Source organism: Arachis ipaensis, chromosome B2 (genome assembly GCF_059453495.1).
Source record: "Arachis ipaensis isolate K30076 ecotype BB chromosome B2, ASM5945349v1, whole genome shotgun sequence".
Taxonomy (NCBI): Eukaryota; Viridiplantae; Streptophyta; class Magnoliopsida; order Fabales; family Fabaceae; genus Arachis; species Arachis ipaensis.
Window position 1 is genome coordinate 52,667,888 of NC_142437.1, and position 18,827 is coordinate 52,686,714.

The window sequence follows — 18,827 nt, forward strand, 5'->3', positions numbered from 1 at the left end:
TGAAGAAATGTTGAGTAAAATAAGGCCAAAGGCCACTGCAACATTTGACACCAAGCCTTCAATAAGAAATAAGTTCTGTAATGCAAAAGAAAGAAGAAAAGCTGACAAGGAAAATGAGCAAAAAGTGAGGATTCATAGCAGCAACCTTAGTGAGCCCTTAAAGGAACATTGTTTGTTTTGACAGCAAGTAATAAATGAGCTACTTTTGATCTGCATAAAGCCCCATAGACCAAGTTCAACTATCTGCCTAATAAGAACATATATACTTGTCTATTTCATTCTATCTTCTCTTATGTTTGATGCTTGCTTAGGGACAAGCAAGTTTTAAGTTTGGTGTTGTGATGACAAGTCATCATAGTCTAGTTTTACTAGCCTTTTTCTTTGTTTTTCATTTGGTTTATGCACTTTCTTGCACTCTAAGTAAGTAATTTGGAATGAAAATGCATGACTTCTTTGAATCAAACAACCACCATGAAATTGATGCTAAATCATGAGGTTTAAGATAAATTTAATTGATTTTTAATGATTAATAGACCTTGTGAATTTGGTGATACTTTGATTGGTTGTTTTGATTAATTGTAGGTGAAGAAAAGAAGAAAAGAAGGAAGCGTGGCCTAAGAAGCGTGGCTCAAAGGAGAAAAAGTGTGGCCAAGAAAGGAGGAAGTGTGGTGCAACAAAACCATGAAGCTCTCTCCAAAGCTCACTAAGTGAGCGCTACAGTTGCTTCCAGGAGACCAAGGCACAAAGCTCAGCTCACTTTGTGAGCTGAGCACAACACAAGGCCAAGAAATAAGGAAATGAGGAACCAAGCTCAGCTCACAAAGTGAGAATTATCAAGAGCATTGAGGAAATAATTCAAAGAAAATGATTTGCAAATGCATGCTCCAAGGCTTGAACTCATGACCAAGGGGGATGGGGGAGGCGCTACTCACAAAGGAAAATAAGCAAAAAATGGCCAAATGCACTCCTCAAGGTTCGAACTCACAACCATGAGGAAGCAAGGAAGCAAGGCATCACAAGAAAACCAAGGAAAAGCTCCAGCGCATGCTTCCTCCAAGTTTCAAACCAAGGACCCTTCCTTGGATGCACCAAAGCTCAGCTCACAAAGTGAGCTCAGCGCTATCCATGGGCACATGCAACACATCTTGACACGGCCAGGAAAAGAGTGGAGCGCGCATGACACGGTCCTGGGCAGCACAAGGCGCAACAAATTGGCACCAAGGCACCAAAGCTCCCTGATGCACCCCAACCAACAAGACACGCTATGCAAGGCACAAAGCTCAGCTCACAAAGTGAGCTGAGCATTCCCCTGGGAGATACATTTAGGCTGAAATTGAAATTTAAAATTCCAACTTAATTCATTTCTTCACCAAATTAAAAGCCCATCCAAATTTCAATATCCAAGAATAGAAAGTGTATAAATAGGAGTTAGTTTGATGTAATTAGGACCTCTAGACTTCATTTTAAATTTTCCTTTTTACTTGCATTTTAATTGGGAGCTTTTGGACTTTCGGAGAGAACTTGGAAGGAGAATTGATCTCTCTTCTTCTTGGTTCCTTGCTGGAAGCACTCTTTACTTTTCTTGCTTTGGATCTTGGGTGGAGAATTGAAGAAATTCTGTTTCAATCTCACCTTGAGATCCCTTGTTTATTTTCTTTCTGCATAATTGAATTTGAATTTTTGTTTACTGCTTCTTCATCTACTTTGCTTCTGCAATTTACTTTTCTTTACTTCTTTTGCAATTTCTCTTGTTGGATCAAGGAAGGATTTGAGATCTAGACTTGTTATCTAGTCTCTTCCACTCCTGAGATCTTCAACACCTTTTAGAATTGCTGCAACTTAAGCACTGCTTTCCAGTTCTTTAAATTCTCAAGCCATTTTACTTTTCTGTTAAGATCTACTTCACTGCACTTAGATTTTCTCTTTTATGTTTAATGCAATTTAGTTGTTCTTGTTCAGATTTTGCTATCCCAATTCCCAATTCCTTTTATGATTCAAGCAATTTACATTTCTTGCACTTTAAGCTTCAGTCATTTACAATTCTTGCAATCTAAGTTTCTGCAATTTATATTACTTGCACTTTAAGAATCTGCTTCTTTACTTTCCTGTTCTTTAATTTACTGCATTTTACCCCTCTCCCTTTACTTTTGATGCAATTTAGTTTCTGCAAGTTACAAATCACTCAACCAAATCTTGATTCGCTTGACTAAATCAACCACTAAACTAAAATTGCTCAATCCTTCAATCCCTGTGGGATCGACCTCACTCATGTGAGTTATTATTACTTGATGCGACCCGGTACACTTGCCGGTGAGTTTTGTGTTGGATCGTTTTCCACACATCAGTGCTGACCCTCGTTCTTTATATGACGCTATCCCGAGGAGGACAGCTAAAGACGAGCCGTAATGGCCTCATCTTTGGCAAGCTCCTCCGGTTTTTTTTCACTGTTTTTTTTCGGTTTTTTTTATTTTTTATTTTAACGTTGTGTTGACCCTCGTTCTTTAAATGACGCTATTCCGAGGAGGACACATAAAGGCGAGCCGTAATGGCCTCATCTTTGGCAAGCTCCTCCGGTTTTTTTCACAGTTTTTTCCGACTTTTTTCCGGGTTTTTTTTTTTATAACGTTGTGCTGACCCTTGTTCTTTATATGACGCTATCCCGAGGAGGACACATAAAGGCGAGCCGTAATGGCCTCATCCTTGGCAAGCTCCTCCGGGTTTTTTCACAGTTTTTCTCCCAGTTTTTTTTAGGTTTTTTTTTTCAGTTTTTTCTTGGTTTTTTTTTTTACGTTGTGCTGACTCTCGTTCTTTAAATGACGCTATCCAGAGAAGGAAACCTAAAGGCGAGCCGTAATGGCCTCATCTTTGGCAAGCTCCTCCGGTTTTTTTCACAGTTTTATTCCCGGTTTTTTTCCGATTTTTTTTCGGTTTTTTCTGGTTTTTTTTTTTTTTTACAATGTGCTGACTCTCATTCTTTAAATGACGCTATCCAGAGGAGGACACCTAAAGGCGAGCCGTAATGGCCTCATCTTTGGCAAGCTCCTCCGGTTTTTTTCCAAAGTTTTTTCCGTTTTTTTTTTTTTTTAACGAGGTGCTGACTCTCGTTCTTTAAATGATGCTATCCCGAGGAGGACACCTAAAGGCGAGCCGTAATGGCTTCATCTTTGGCAAGCTCCTCCGGTTTTTTTTTCACAGTTTTTTTCCTGGTTTTTTTCCTATTTTTTTACGTTATACTGAGTCTCGTTCTTTAAATGACGCTATCCCGAGAGGGACACCTAAAGGCGAGCCGTAATGGCCTCATCTTTGGCAAGCTCCTCCGGTTTTTTTTCAAAGTTTTTTCCGGTTTTCTTCTTTTTTTTTTTTTTTTAACGTTGTGCTGACTCTCGTTCTTTAAATGACGCTATCCCGAGGAGGACACCTAAAGGCGAGCCGTAATGGCTTCATCTTTGGCAAGCTCCTCCATTTTTTTTTCATAGTTTTTTTCCCGGTTTTTTTCCGATTTTTTTTAACGTTGTGTTGACCCTCGTTCTTTATATGACGCTATCCCGAGGAAGACACATAAAGGCGAGCTGTAATGGCCTCATCTTTGGCAAGCTCCTCCGGTTTTTTTCACAGTTTTTTCCCCGTTTTTTTCCAATTTTTTTCTGGTTTTTTTTTTTTTTTTTTTTTTTTTTTTTTTTTTTTTTTTTTTTTTTTTTTTTTTTTTTTTTTTACGTTGTGCTGACCCTCATTCTTTAAATCACGTTATTCCGAGGAGGACACCTAAAGGCGAGCCGTAATGGCCTCATCTTTGGCAAGCTCCTCCGATTTTTTTCCGGTTTTTTTTCTTTTTTTTTTTACGTTGTGCTGACTCTCGTTCTTTAAATGAAGCTGTCCCGAGGAGGACACCTAAAGGCGAGCCGTAATGGCTTCATCTTTGGCAAGCTCCTACAGTTTTTTTTCATAGTTTTTTTCCCGGTTATTTTCCGATTTTTTTTCTTTTTTTTTTTTTTACGTTGTGCTAACCCTCGTTCTTTATATGAGGCTATCCCGAGGAGGACACATAAAGGCAAGCCGTAATGGCCTCATCTTTGGCAGCTCCTCCGGTTTTTTTCACAGTTTTTTTCCCGGCTTTTTTTTTTTTTATGTTGTGCTGACCCTCGTTATTTATATGACGCTATCTCGAGGAGGACACATAAAGGCGAGCCGTAATGGCCTCATCTTTGGCAAGCTCCTCCGATTTTTTTCACAGTTTTTTCCCGGTTTTTTTCCGATTTTTTTTTTGGGTTTTTTCCTGTTTTTTTTTTTCTTTACGTTGTGCTGACTCTCGTTCTTTAAATGACGCTATCCCAAGGACGACACCTAAAGGCGACCCGTAATGGCCTCATCTTTGGCAAGCTCCTCCGGTTTTTTTCCACAGTTTTTTTCCCAGTTTTTTCCTTTTTTTTTTTATCTTGTGCTGACCCTCGTTCTTTATATGACGCTATCCCGAGGAGGACACATAAAGGCGAGCCGTAATGGCCTCATCCTTGGCAAGCTCCTCCGGTTTTTTTCACATTTTTTTTCCGATTTTTTTCCGGTTCCTTTTTTTTTTTACGTTGTGCTGACTATCGTTCTTTAAATGAAGCTGTCCCGAGGAGGACACCTAAAGGCAAGCCGTAATGGCTTCATCTTTGGCAAGCTCCTCCGATTTTTTTCATAGTTTTTTTTCCCGGTTATTTTCCGATTTTTTTTTTTCGTTGTGCTGACCCTCGTTCTTTATATGACGCTATCTCGAGGAGGACACATAAAGGCGAGCCGTAATGGCCTCATCTTTGGCAAGCTCCTCCGGTTTTTTTCACAGTTTTTCTCCCGGTTTTTTTTCGATTTCTTTTCGGTTTTTTTTTTTTTACCTTATGGTGAGTCTCGTTCTTTAAATGACGCTATCCCGAGGAGGACACCTAAAGGCGAGCCGTAATGGCCTCATCTTTGGCAAACTCCTCCGGTGTTTTTTCACAGTTTTTTTCCGGTATTCTTTTTTACGTTGTGCTGATTCTCGTTCTTTAAATGACGCTATCCCGAGGAGGACACCTAAAGTAGAGCCGTAATGGCCTCATCTTTGGCAAGCTCCTCCGATTTTTTTCCGGGTTTTTTTTCACAGTTTTTTTCCTGTTTTTTTTATTTTTTATTTTAACGTTGTGTTGACCCTCGTTCTTTAAATGGCGCTATCCCGAGGAGGACACATAAAGGCGAGCCGTAATGGCCTCATCTTTGGCAAGCTCCTCCGGTTTTTTTCACAGTTTTTTCCGACTTTTTCCGGGTTTTTTTTTTTATAACGTTGTGCTGACCCTCGTTCTTTATATGACGCTATCCCGAGGAGGACACATAAAGGCGAGCCGTAATGGCCTCATCCTTGGCAAGCTCCTCCAGTTTTTTTCACAGTTTTTCTCCCAGTTTTTTTTAGGTTTTTTTTTCGGTTTTTTCCAGTTTTTTTTTTTTACGTTGTGCTGACTCTCGTTCTTTAAATGACGCTATCCAGAGAAGGACACCTAAAGGCGAGCCGTAATGGCCTCATCTTTGGCAAGCTCCTCCGGTTTTTTTCACAGTTTTATTCCCGATTTTTTTCCGATTTTTTTTCGGTTTTTTTCTGGGTTTTTTTTTTTTTACAATGTGCTGACTCTCGTTCTTTAAATGACGCTATCCCGAGGAGGACACCTAAAGGCGAGCCGTAATGGCCTCTTCTCTTTTGGAGCCAACGTTTGACCTCACGTTTGAGGCAAACGTTGGCTCAAACGTTGCTTTCCAGGAGCTTCATTCTTCAGCCAACGTTTGACCTCAACGTTTGAGGCAAACGTTGGCGTAAACGTTGGCTTTTCCCCAGGGTGTTCTTCAACTGCTACTCACGTTTGAGTTGACGTTTGAGGCAAACGTTAGCTCAAACGTGAATTCCATTTTCTCACACTCATTCTTGCAACCTTCTTCCATAATGTTGGCACACCTTTTGTTTCCTTTCTTCACCTACAAGTAATCAAAACAACCAATCAAAGTATCACAAAATTCACAAGGTTTATAAATCAATTAATTATCAACTAAAGTTGGCTTGAACCTCATGATTTTGTATCAATTAAAAGGTGGTTGATTGAGTTAAGGAAACCAAGCAATTCCAATTCAAATGGCTAATTTATAATGCAAGAAAGTGCATAAAACTGAATGAAAATAAAAGAAAAAGGCTAGTGAAACTAGGCTAAGATGACTTGTCATCACAACACCAAACTTAAAGCTTGCTTGTCCCCAAGCAAGAAAAGAATTATGCTCAAAGGTTCTTTCAATTTTGAATGGATTTGAAGAATTACATGTTCTGTCCGGTGAGTGAAGTAATTAAGTGTCAGTGGGGTGAACTCTAAATCATATGCTCATGCAAGGGCTTCAGTGCTCACTAGTCCTCACATATTGGGAGTCTTAGGTCTTAGGATTTTCATCCAAATGGTATCATGGAGATCTCTTTATATGTAGTCACCTTGAAGCAGCTTATAGTTTCTTTGCTTTGGCCTCGACTCTAAGTATCATGTCTCAAAGCGGCTCTTTAGATAAGCTTTCAATCAATACTCCTAAACCAGTTGGTTTTAAGGTATTAGGTGTTAAAGCACCCCTAAGGATTTACTTGCTCAAGCCTCTTTCTTTGACACAACTCAACCACAAGCATTTACTAGGCTAACAACTCTTTGAGTTTTGTTTCTTCTTTCTTTTTCTGCCTAGTAATTGATGCTCAGAGCCTTGGGCCATGTTCTTTTTGCTTTTGTATTTTCTTTATTTTCTTTTGTTTTGTTTGCTGCTTCTTGGATCAATAGATTTTTGAGAATCTCCACAATACTTCTTTGAACTTCATGTCCTGCCTATGAGCTCCCATGCAAGTTTTTACAAGCATGCAACCTCAATGCATAATCATACAACTAGAACCACCACTTCTCCTAATCTTTTGCTTGCCTCAAAATTGTTTAATTCCTCAATCCTTCTTTTCAAAGAACTTTCATGTGATGCAATTTTTGAACATTGAGTGCAAACAAGTTTTGAAGAGAAAAATGTTGTGAATGATCAAGCATCTTGCTTATTGAATTACAGAAAAAACTATGCTATGCAGGCAGGCAGGGGTATTATGTAACTTTCAATTTAGCAGCATCTGATACAAAATAATCACTGAACAATACAACCTTTTGGAGTTCGCTTGCTTTCCTCTTCCTCATCATCATTGCCGATCTTTACATTCCTCTTTCTTCCTTTTGATAGATGATGCTTAATCCTTCCAAAAGTTTGTATGGTACCCTGCAGTGATATTGAAAGTTGCTTGTTCCCCAAGCACTTAGAAACAATGATTAGCATGCATGATTTATTTATGGGCTTTTGTACTTACTTTGGTGTGGGAACACCAAACTTAGTACCTTGCCAATGGTTTTCATGCATCAACTTAACCATGTGTAAAACTCTTTTTTTCTTTTTCAGAAGCAATAAAACTGAAAACTAGGAAACAGCAGAATAGTTAACTAGTTCATCCAACATGCTTGAAGCCAGCATTATGCAGAAAGTGAGAATGTGTTTTATGATGGGATTTTGGTGGAACACCAAACTTAGAATCCTTCATTCTCCTTTAGATTGTTTTGGTGTGCAACACCAAACTTAGCTTCTTTCAATATAGATAAAACTAATTAACCATTTTATTAAAATAGATATGAAGAGATGGTTACCTCCGGTTGGGTTGCCTCCCAACAAGCGCTCTTTTATTGTCACTAGCTTGACATCTTGCTCTTTGATTATGGAGGCTGGAAGTCATAATGCCTCAGTTTTTCTCCTCTTGCTGTAGGATTCCTTTCCTCCATGACTTGGGAGATTAGTGGCAGAAATTGCTTCTCTTGTGTAAGCAGGAGCATTGCATAGAGCTAGAAATTTCCAGGAAGACTTCACTTTGTTGCTAAAGCGAAGTTTCAGTTATCTCAGGCAAAAATTCAAACAGTTAGTGGGTTAATTGAAAATTAAAGAACAGAAAAGAAAAAGTGCTTGATCTAGATCTCCACTTCACTTAATCATTGTCAATCTATTTCAATCCCCGGCAACGGCGCCAAAAACTTGATCGTGTGGAAAACGATCCAACACAAAACTCACCGGCAAGTGTACCGGGTCGCATCAAGTAATAATAACTCACATGAGTGAGGTCGATCCCACAGGGATTGAAGGATTGAGCAATTTTAGTTTAGTGGTTGATTTAGTCAAGCGAATCAAGTGTTGAGTTGAGTGAAGGATGATTTCAGAAACTAAATTTGCTTGAAATGTAAAGGGGAGTGGGTGAATTGCAAGAAATTAAAGAGAACAGAAAACAAAAGTGCTGAATCTTAAACAACAAGAAATTAAATTGCAGAAACTTAGATTGCAAGAAATGTAAATGACTGAATCTTAAGGTGCAAGAAATGTAAATGGCTTGAATTGTAAATGGGTTAGGGATGTGGAATTGCAGAAATTAAACACAGGAAAGTAAATTGCAACAATCAGGGAAGTAAAGGAGGAATTAAAATGAAACGGATCTCAACTGGAAACGTAAATTGCTTGAAGAAGCATTCAACAGAGAAATTAAAATGAAAACTCCAGATCTCAGGACCCAAGAGACTAGATAACCAAGTCTAGATCTCAATGCCTTCCTAGATCCAATTTCAGAATTTAATTGCAAGAAAAGTAAAGATGCAGCAGTAGAAGAAAAGAAATGGAATCGCAACTTCTCAATGATGCAGTAAATCAAACAGAAGAAAATCTCAAGGTGAGATTGAGACAGAATTTCCTCAATTCTCCAACCCAAGATTCAAAACAAGTGTAAATGAAATGTAAAACAAGAAAACTAAGAGGAAGAGAATTCAATTCTCCTTCCCCAAAGACTCAGAATCTCCAAAATAGCTCAAAACCAAAAGCTCTCTCCCAAAATTAATCAGTAAAAACTCAAAAGGAAAAAAAAGCTCTTAAAAACTTCAAATCCTAAGCTATTTATACACTTTCTTCAAATGATCATTAAGCCTTGAATTGGGCCTTTAGCCTTGATGGAATTGGGTTGATAGTAGCCTCTGTTGATTGCTCTTGGTGTTGGGAGGAAATCCATTAGTGAACCAAGCCATGAACCATTCACGTTTGAGCCAACGTTTGAGGCAAACGTTGACTCAAACGTTACTTGAGTGAGGCATTATGCAGCTAGGCCGTGTGCTGTCTTCCACGTTTGGCTCAACGTTTGAGGTCAAACGTGAGCTCAAACGTGGACCTCCCTTCTTGTATGCTTCTTGGGGGCTACTTTGTCCTCTTATTGCGTTGTCAATTTTGTGCCCAATAGAGACTATTATATATGGTTGGAAAGCTCTGAATGTCAGCTTTCTAACCCACTTGGAATCACCTCAATTGGACATCTACAACTCAAGTTATTCTTGTTTGAAGTATGCCCCTTCATGCTGTTTGGTGCCAACATTTGACCTCACGTTTGAGTCAAACGTTGGCTCAAACGTTGCTGTGCCCAGGAGCTCCAACTCTCTTCTTTTTGGAGCCAACGTTTGACCTCACGTTTGAGGCAAACGTTGGCTCAAACGTTGCTGCCTCCAGGGATGCCATTTCTCTTCTCTTTGGCGCCAACGTTTGACCTCACGTTTGAGGCAAACGTTGGCGCAAACGTTGCCTTCCCAGGAGCTTCAATTCTCTTCTCTTTTGGAGCCAACGTTTGACCTCACGTTTGAGGCAAACATTGGCTCAAACGTTGCTTTCCAGGAGCTTCATTCTTCAGCCAACGTTTGACCTCAACGTTTGAGGCAAACGTTAGCGTAAACGTTGGCTTTTCCCCAGGGTGTTCTTCAACTGCTACTCACGTTTGAGTTGACGTTTGAGGCAAACGTTAGCTCAAACGTGAATTCCATTTTCTCACACTCATTCTTGCAACCTTCTTCCATAATGTTGGCACACCTTTTGTTTCCTTTCTTCACCTACAAGTAATCAAAACAACCAATCAAAGTATCACAAAATTCACAAGGTTTATAAATCAATTAATTATCAACTAAAGTTGGCTTGAACCTCATGATTTTGTATCAATTAAAAGGTGGTTGATTGATTTAAGGAAACCAAGCAATTCCAATTCAAATGGCTAATTTATAATGCAAGAAAGTGCATAAAACTGAATGAAAATAAAAGAAAAAGGCTAGTGAAACTAGGCTAAGATGACTTGTCATCAGACGCTATCCCGAGGAGCACAAATAAAGGCGAGCCGTAATGGCCTCATCTTGGGCAAGCTCCTCCGGTTTTTTTTCAAAGTTTTTTCCGGTTTTCTTTTTTTTTTCTTTTTTTTTAAACGTTGTGCTGACTCTCGTTCTTTAAATGACGCTATCCCGAGGAAGACACCTAAAGGCGAGTCGTAATGGCTTCATTTTTGGCAAGCTCCTCCGTTTTTTTTCACAGTTTTTTTTCCGGTTTTTTTCCGATTTTTTTTTAACGTTGTGCTGACCCTCGTTCTTTATATGACGCTATCCCGAGGAGGACACATAAAGGCGAGCCGTATTGGCCTCATCTTTGGCAAGCTCCTCCGGTTTTTTTCACAATTTTTTCCCGGTTTTTTTCCGATTTTTTTCCTGTTTTTTTTTTATTACGTTGTGCTGACTCTCATTCTTTAAATCACATTATCCCGAGGAGGACACCTAAAGGCGAGCCGTAATGGCCTCATCTTTGGCAAGCTCCTCCGGTTTTTTTTTCCACAGTTTTTTTTTCCCGTTTTTTTCCGATTTTTTTCAAAGTTTTTTTTTTTACGTTGTGCTGACTCTCGTTCTTTAAACGACGCTATCCTGAGGAGGACACCTAAAGGCGAGTCGTAATGGCCCCATCTTCGGCAAGCTTCTCCGGTTTTTTTCCACAGTTTTTTTCCGGTTTTTTTCCGATTTTTTTCAGAGTTTTTTTTTTTTTTTTTACGTTGTGCCGACTCTCGTTCTTTAAATGAAGTTGTCCCGAGGAGGACACCTAAAGGCGAGCCGTAATGGCCTCATCTTTGGCAAGCTCCTCCGATTTTTTTCCAAAGTTTATTTTCGCTCCATTTTTTTTTTTTTACGTTGTGCCGACTCTCGTTCTTTAAACGACACTATCCTGAGGAGGAGACCTAAAGGCAAGCCGTAATGGCCTCATCTTCGGCAAGCTCCTCCGGTTTTTTTCCACAGTTTTTTTTCCATTTTTTTTCCGAGTTTTTTTTTTTTTTTTTTTTTACGTTGTGCTGACGCTTGTTCTTTAAATGACGTTATCCCGAGGAGGACACCTAAAGGCGAGCCATAATGGCCTCATCTTTGGCAAGCTTCTCCGGTTTTTTTCCAGAGTTTTTTTCCGTTTTTTTTTTTTTACGTTGTGCTGACTCTGGTTCTTTAAACGACGCTATCTTGAGGAGGACACCAAAAGGCGAGCCGTAATGGCCTCATCTTCGGCAAGCTCCTCCGGTTTTTTTTCCAGAGTTTTTTTTCCGGTTTTTTTCTGAGTTTTTTTTTTTTTTTTTTTTTTTACGTTGTGCTGACTCTCGTTCGTTAAACGATGCTATCCTGAGGAGGACACCTATAGGTGAGCTGTAATGCCTCATCTTCGGCAAGCTCCTCCGTTAGTTTTCCACAATTTTTTCCGTTTTTTTCAGTTTTTTTTTTTTTTACATTGTGCTGACTCTCGTTCTTTAAATGACGTTATCCCGAGGAGGACACCTAAAGGCGAGCCGTAATGGCCTCATCTATGGCAAGCTCCTCCGGTTTTTTTCCACAGTTTTTTTCCGTTTTTTTTTTTTATTTTACGTTGTGCTGACTCTCGTTCCTTAAACGACGCTATCCTGAGGAGGACACCTAAAGGCGAGCCATAATGGCCTCATCTTTGGCAAGCTCCTCCAGTTTTTTTCCAGAGTTTTTTTTCCGGTTTTTTCCGATTTTTTCCCCGAGTTTTTTTTTTTTTTTTTTTTTTTTTTTTTTTTTTAACGTTGTGATGACTCTCGTTCTTTAATCGACGCTATCCTGAGGAGGACACCTAAAGGCGAGCCGTAATGGCCTCATCTTTGGCAAGCTCCTCCGGTTTTTTTCACAGTTTTTTCCCGGTTTTTTTCTGATTTTTTTTTGGGCTTTTTCCTGTTTTTTTTCTTTACGTTGTGCTGACTCTCGTTCTTTAAATGACGCTATCCCTAGGACGACACCTAAAGGCGACCCGTAATGGCCTCATCTTTGGCAAGCTCCTCCGGTTTTTTTCCGCAGTTTTTTTCCCAGTTTTTTCCTGTTTTTTTTTATCTTGTGCTGACCCTCGTTCTTTATATGACGCTATCCCGAGGAGGACACATAAAGGCGAGCCGTAATGGCCTCATCCTTGGCAAGCTCCTCCGGTTTTTTTCACAGTTTTTTTCCGATTTTTTTCCTGTTCCTTTTTTTTTTTACGTTGTGCTGACTATCGTTCTTTAAATGAAGCTGTCCCGAGGAGGACACCTAAAGGCGAGCCATAATGGCTTCATCTTTGGCAAGCTCCTCCGGTTTTTTTCATAGTTTTTTTTCCTGGTTATTTTTCGATTTTTTTTTCTTTTTTTTTTTTTACATTGTGCTGACCCTCGTTCTTTATATGACGCTATCACGAGGAGGACACATAAAGGCGAGCCGTAATGGCCTCATCTTTGGCAAGTTCCTCCGGTTTTTTTCACAGTTTTTTTCCGATTTTTTTCCGGTTCTTTTTTTTTTTTTTTTTTTTTTTACATTTTGCTGACTCATGTTCTTTAAATGAAGCTGTCCCGAGGAGGACACCTAAAGGCGAGCCGTAATGGCTTCATCTTTGGCAAGCTCCTCCAGTTTTTTTCATAGTTTTTTTCCCGGTTATTTTCCGATTTTTTTTCTTTTTCTTTTTTTTTTTACATTGTGCTGACCCTCGTTCTTTATATGACGCTATCCCGAGGAGGACACATAAAGGCGAGCCGTAATGGCCTCATCTTTGGCAAGCTATTCCGGTTTTTTTCACAGTTTTTTTCCCGGTTTTTTTTTTTTGACGCTATCCCGAGGAGGACACCTAAAGGCGAGCCGTAATGGCCTCATCTTTGGCAAGCTCCTCCGGTATTTTTTCATAGTTTTTTTCCGGTTTTTTTTTTTTACGTTGTGCTGACTCTCGTTCTTTAAATGACGCTATCCCGAGGAGGACACCTAAAGACGAGCCGTAATGGCCTCATCTTTGGAAAGCTCCTCCGGTATTTTTTCAAAGTTTTTTCCGGTTTTCTTTTTTTTCTTTTTTTCTTTTTAACGTTGTGCTGACCCTCGTTCTTTAAAAGACGCTATCTCGAGGAGGACACCTAAAGGCGAGCCGTAATGGCTTCATCTTTGGCAAGCTTCTCCGTTTTTTTTTCACAGTTTTTTTCCTGGTTTTTTTCCGATTTTTTTTTTAACGTTGTGCTGACCCTCGTTCTTTATATGACGCTATCCCGAGGAGGACACATAAAGGCGAGCCGTAATGGCCTCATATTTGGCAAGCTCCTTCGATTTTTTTCACAATTTTTTTCCCGGTTTTTTTCCGATTTTTTCTGTTTTTTTTTTATTACGTTGTGCTGACTCTCATTCTTTAAATCACGTTATCCCGAGGAGGACACCTAAAGGCGAGCCGTAATGGCCTCATCTTTGGCAAGCTCCTCCGATTTTTTTCCGGGTTTTTTTTTTTTTTTTACGTTGTGCTGACTCTCGTTCTTTAAATGAAGATGTCCCGAGGAGGACACCTAAAGGCGAGCCGTAATGGCTTCATCTTTGGCAAGCTCCTCCGGTTTTTTTTCATAGTTTTTTCCCGGTTATTTTTCGATTTATTTTTCTTTTTTTTTTTTACGTTGTGCTGACCCTCGTTCTTTATATGACGCTATCCCGAGGAGGACACATTAAGGCGAGCCGTAATGGCCTCATCTTTGGCAAGCTCCTCCGGTTTTTTTCACAGTTTTTTTCCCGGCTTTTTTTTTTTACGTTGTGCTGACCCTCGTTCTTTATATGACGCTATCCCGAGGAGGACAAATAAAGGCGAGCCGTAATGGCCTCATCTTGGGCAAGCTCCTCCGGTTTTTTTTCAAAGTTTTTTCTGGTTTTCTTTTTTTTTCTTTTTTTTTTAAACGTTGTGCTGACTCTCGTTCTTTAAATGACGCTATCCCGAGGAAGACACCTAAAGGCGAGTCGTAATGGCTTCATCTTTGGCAAGCTCCTCCGTTTTTTTTCACAGTTTTTTTCCGGTTTTTTTCCGATTTTTTTTTAACGTTGTGCTGACCCTCGTTCTTTATATGACGCTATCCCAAGGAAGACACATAAAGGCGAGCCGTAATGGCCTCATTTTTGGCAAGCTCCTCCGGTTTTTTTTATAATTTTTTTCCCGGTTTTTTTCCGATTTTTTTCTGGTTTTTTTTATTACGTTGTGCTGACTCTCATTCTTTAAATCACGTTATGCTGAGGAGGACACCTAAAGGCGAGCCGTAATGGCCTCATCTTCGGCAAGCTCCTCCGATTTTTTTTCACAGTTTTTTTTTCCGGTTTTTTTACGATTTTTTTCCGAGTTTTGTTTTTTTTTTCTTTTTTTTTTTTTTTTTTTTTTTTTTTTTTTTACGTTGTGCTGACTCTCGTTCGTTAAACGACGCTATCCTGAGGAGGACACCTAAAGGCGAGCTATAATGCCTCATCTTCGGCAAGCTCCTCCGGTAGTTTTCCACAATTTTTTCCGTTTTTTTCAGTTTTTTTTTTTTTTACGTTGTGCTGACTCTCGTTCTTTAAATGACGTTATCTCGATGAGGACACCTAAAGGCGAGCCGTAATGGCCTCATCTATGGCAAGCTCCTCCGGTTTTTTTCCACAGTTTTTTTCCGTTTTTTTTTTATTTTACGTTGTGCTGACTCTCGTTCTTTAAACGAAGCTATCCTGAGGAGGACACCTAAAGGCGAGCCGTAATGGCCTCATCTTCGGCAAGCTCCTTCGGTTTTTTTCCACAGTTTTTTTTCCGGTTTTTTTACGATTTTTTTCCGAGTTTTTTTTTTATTTTTTTTTATTTTTTACATTGTGCTGACTCTTGTTCTTTAAATGACGTTATCCCGAGGAGGACACCTAAAGGCGAGCCGTAATGGCCTCATCTTTGGCAAGCTTCTCCGGTTTTTTTCCAGAGTTTTTTTCCGTTTTTTTTTTTCTTACGTTGTGCTGACTCTCGTTCTTTAAACGACGCTATCCGGAGGAGGACACCTAAAGGCGAGCCGTAATGGCCTCATCTTCGGCAAGCTCCTCCGGTTTTTTTCCCGAGTTTTTTTTCCGGTTTTTTCCCGAGATTTTTTTTTTTTTTTTACGTTGTGGTGACTCTCGTTCTTTAAATGACGTTGTCCCGAGGAGGACACCTAAAGGCGAGCCGTAATGGCCTCATCTTCGTCAAGCTCCTCCGGTTTTTTCAGGGTTTTTTTTCAGAGTTTTTTTTTTTTTTTTTTAACGTTGTGCTGACTCTCGTTCTTTAAATGACGTTGTCCCGAGGAGGACAACTAAAGGCGAGCCGTAATGGCCTCATCTATGGCAAGCTCCTCCGATTTTTTTCAACAGTTTTTTTCAGTATTTTATTTTATTTTATTTTATTTTATTTTTTTTACGTTGTGCTGACTCTCGTTCTTTAAACGACGCTATCCTGAGGAGGACACCTAAAGGCGAGCCGTAATGGCCTCATCTTCAGCAAGCTCCACCAGTTTTTTTTCCACAGTTTTTTTTTCCGAGTTTTTTTTTTTTATACGTTGTGCTGACTCTTGTTCTTTAAATGACGTTATCACGAGGAGGACACCTAAAGGCGAGCCGTAATGGCGTCATCTTTGGCAAGCTCCTCCGGTATTTTTCCACAGTTTTTTCCGTTTTTTTTTCAGTTTTTTTTTTTACGTTGTGTTGACTATCGTTCTTTAAATGACGTTATCCCGAGGAGGACACCTAAAGGCGAGCCGTAATGGCCTCATATTTGGCAAGCTCCTACGGTTTTTTTCCACAGTTTTTTTCCGGTTTTTTTTCCGTTATTATTCAGGTTTTTTTTTTTTTTTTTTTTGCGTTGTGCTGACTCTCGTTCTATAAACGACGCTATCCTGAGGAAGAGACCTAAAGGCGAGCCGTAATGGCCTCATCTTCGGCAAGCTCCTCCGGTTATTTTTCCACAGTTTTTTTTTTCTGAGTTTTTTTTTTTTTTACGTTGTGCTGACTCTCGTTCTTTAAACGACGCTATCCTGAGGAGGACACCTAAAGGCGAGCCGTAATGGCCTCATCTTCGGCAAGCTCCTCCCGTTTTTTTCACAGTTTTTTTTTCTGGTTTTTGTACGATTTTTTTTTTTACGTTGTGCTGACTCTCGTTCTTTAAATGACGTTATGCCGAGGAGGACACCTAAAGGCGTGCCGTAATGTCCTCATCTTCGGCAAACTCCTCCGGTTTTTTTCCAGAGTTTTTTTCCGGTTTTTTTCGGATTTTTTTCCGAGTTTTTTTTTTTTTTTTATACGTCGTGCTCACTCTCGTTCTTTAAACGACGCTATCCTGAGGAGGAGACCTAAAGGCGAGCCGTAATGGCCTCAACTTCGGCAAGCTCCTCCCGTTTTTTTCCATAGTTTTTTTTTCCGGTTTTTTTACGATTTTTTTCGAGTTTTTTTTTTTTTTTTTTTTTCGTTGTGCTGACTCTCGTTCTTTAAACAACGCTATCCTGAGGAGGACAACTAAAGGCGAGCCGTAATGGCCTCATCTTCGGCAAGCTCCACCGGTTTTTTTTCCACAGTTTTTTTTTTCGATTTTTTTTCCGAGTTTTTTTTTTTTATACGTTGTGCTGACTCTTGTTCTTTAAATGACGTTATCACGAGGAGGACACCTAAAGGCGAGCCGTAATGGCCTCATCTTTGGCAAGCTCCTCCGGTATTTTTCCACAGTTTTTTCCGTTTTTTTCCATTTTTTTTACGTTGTGCTGACTATCGTTCTTTAAACAACGCTATCCCGCGGAGGACACATAAAGGCGAGCCGTAATGGCCTCATCTTTGGCAAGCTCCTCCGGTTTTTTTCACAGTTTTTTTCCCGGTTTTTTTTCGATTTTTTTTTCGGTTTTTTTTTTTTTTACGTTATGCGGAGTCTCGTTCTTTAAATGACGCTATCCCGAGGAGGACACCTAAAGGCTAGCCGTAATGGCCTCATCTTTGGCAAGCTCCATCGGTATTTTTTCACAGTTTTTTTCCGGTATTTTTTTTTTACGTTGTGCTGACTCTCGTTCTTTAAATGACGCTATCCCGAGGAGGACACCTAAAGACGAGCCGTAATGGCCTCATCTTTGGCAAGCTCCTCCGGTTTTTTTTCAAAGTTATTTCCAGTTTTCTTTTTTTTCTTTTTTTTTTTAACGTTGTGCTGACCCTCGTTCTTTAAAAGACGCTATCCCGAGGAGGACACCTAAAGGTGAGCCGTAGTGGCTTCATCTTTGGCAAGCTCCTCCGTTTTTTTTTCACAGTTTTTTTCCCGATTTTTTTCCGATTTTTTTTTAATGTTGTGCTGACCCTCGTTCTTTATATGACGCTATCCCGAGGAGGACACATAAAGACGAGCCGTAATGGCCTCATCTTTGGCAAGCTCCTTCGGTTTTTTTCACAACTTTTTTTCCGGTTTTTTTCCGATTTTTTTCCGTTTTTTTTATTACGTTGTGCTGACTCTCATTCTTTAAATCACGTTATCCCGAGGAGGACACCTAAAGGCGAGCCGTAATGGCCTCATCTTTGGCAAGCTCCTCCGATTTTTTTGAAGGTTTTTTTTTTTACGTTGTGCTGACTCTCGTTCTTTAAATGAAGCTGTCCCGAGGAGGACACCTAAAGGCGAGCCGTAATGGCTTCATCTTTGGCAAGCTCCTCCGGTTTTTTTTCGTAGTTTTTTTCCCGGTTATTTTTCGATTCTTTTTTCTTTTTTTTTTTTTACGTTGTGCTGACCCTCCTTCTTTATATGACGCTATCTCGAGGAGGACACATAAAGGCGAGCCGTAATGGCCTCATCTTTGGCAAGCTCCTCCGGTTTTTTTCACAGTTTTTTTCCCGGTTTTTTTTTTATTTTTTTCCGATTTTTTTTATTACGTTGTGCTGACTCTTATTCTTTAAATCACGTTATTCCGGGGAGGACACCTAAAGGCGAGCCGTAATGGCCTCATCTTTGGCAAGCTCGTCCGGTTTTTTCTCCACAGTTTTTTTTTCCGGTTTTTTTCCGAGTTATTTTTTTTTTTTTTTACGTTGTGCTGACTCTCGTTCTTTAAACGACGCTATCCTGAGGAGGAGACCTAAAGGCGAGCCGTAATGGCCTCAACTTCGGCAAGCTCCTCCGGTTTTTTTCCACAGTTTTTTTTCCGGTTTTTTTACAATTTTTTATGAGTTTTTTTTTTTTTTTTTTTTTTTTTTTTTTTTTTTTTTTTACGTTGTGCTGACTCTCGTTCTTTAAACGACGCTATCCTGAGGAGGACACCTAAAGGCGAGCCGTAATGGCCTCATCTTCGGCAAGCTCCACCGGTTTTTTTTGCACAGTTTTTTTTTCCGATTTTTTTTCCGAGTTTTTTTTTTTTATACGTTGTGCTGACTCTTGTTCTTTAAATGACGTTATCACGAGGAGGACACCTAAAGGCGAGCCGTAATGGCCTCATCTTTGGCAAGCTCCTCCGGTATTTTTCCACAGTTTTTTCCGTTTTTTTTTCAATTTTTTTTTTTACGTTGTGCTGACTATCGTTCTTTAAACGACGCTATCCCGCGGAGGACACATAAAGGCGAGCCGTAATGGCCTCATCTTTGGCAAGCTCCATCGGTATTTTTTCACAGTTTTTTTCCGGTATTTTTTATTTACGTTGTGCTGAC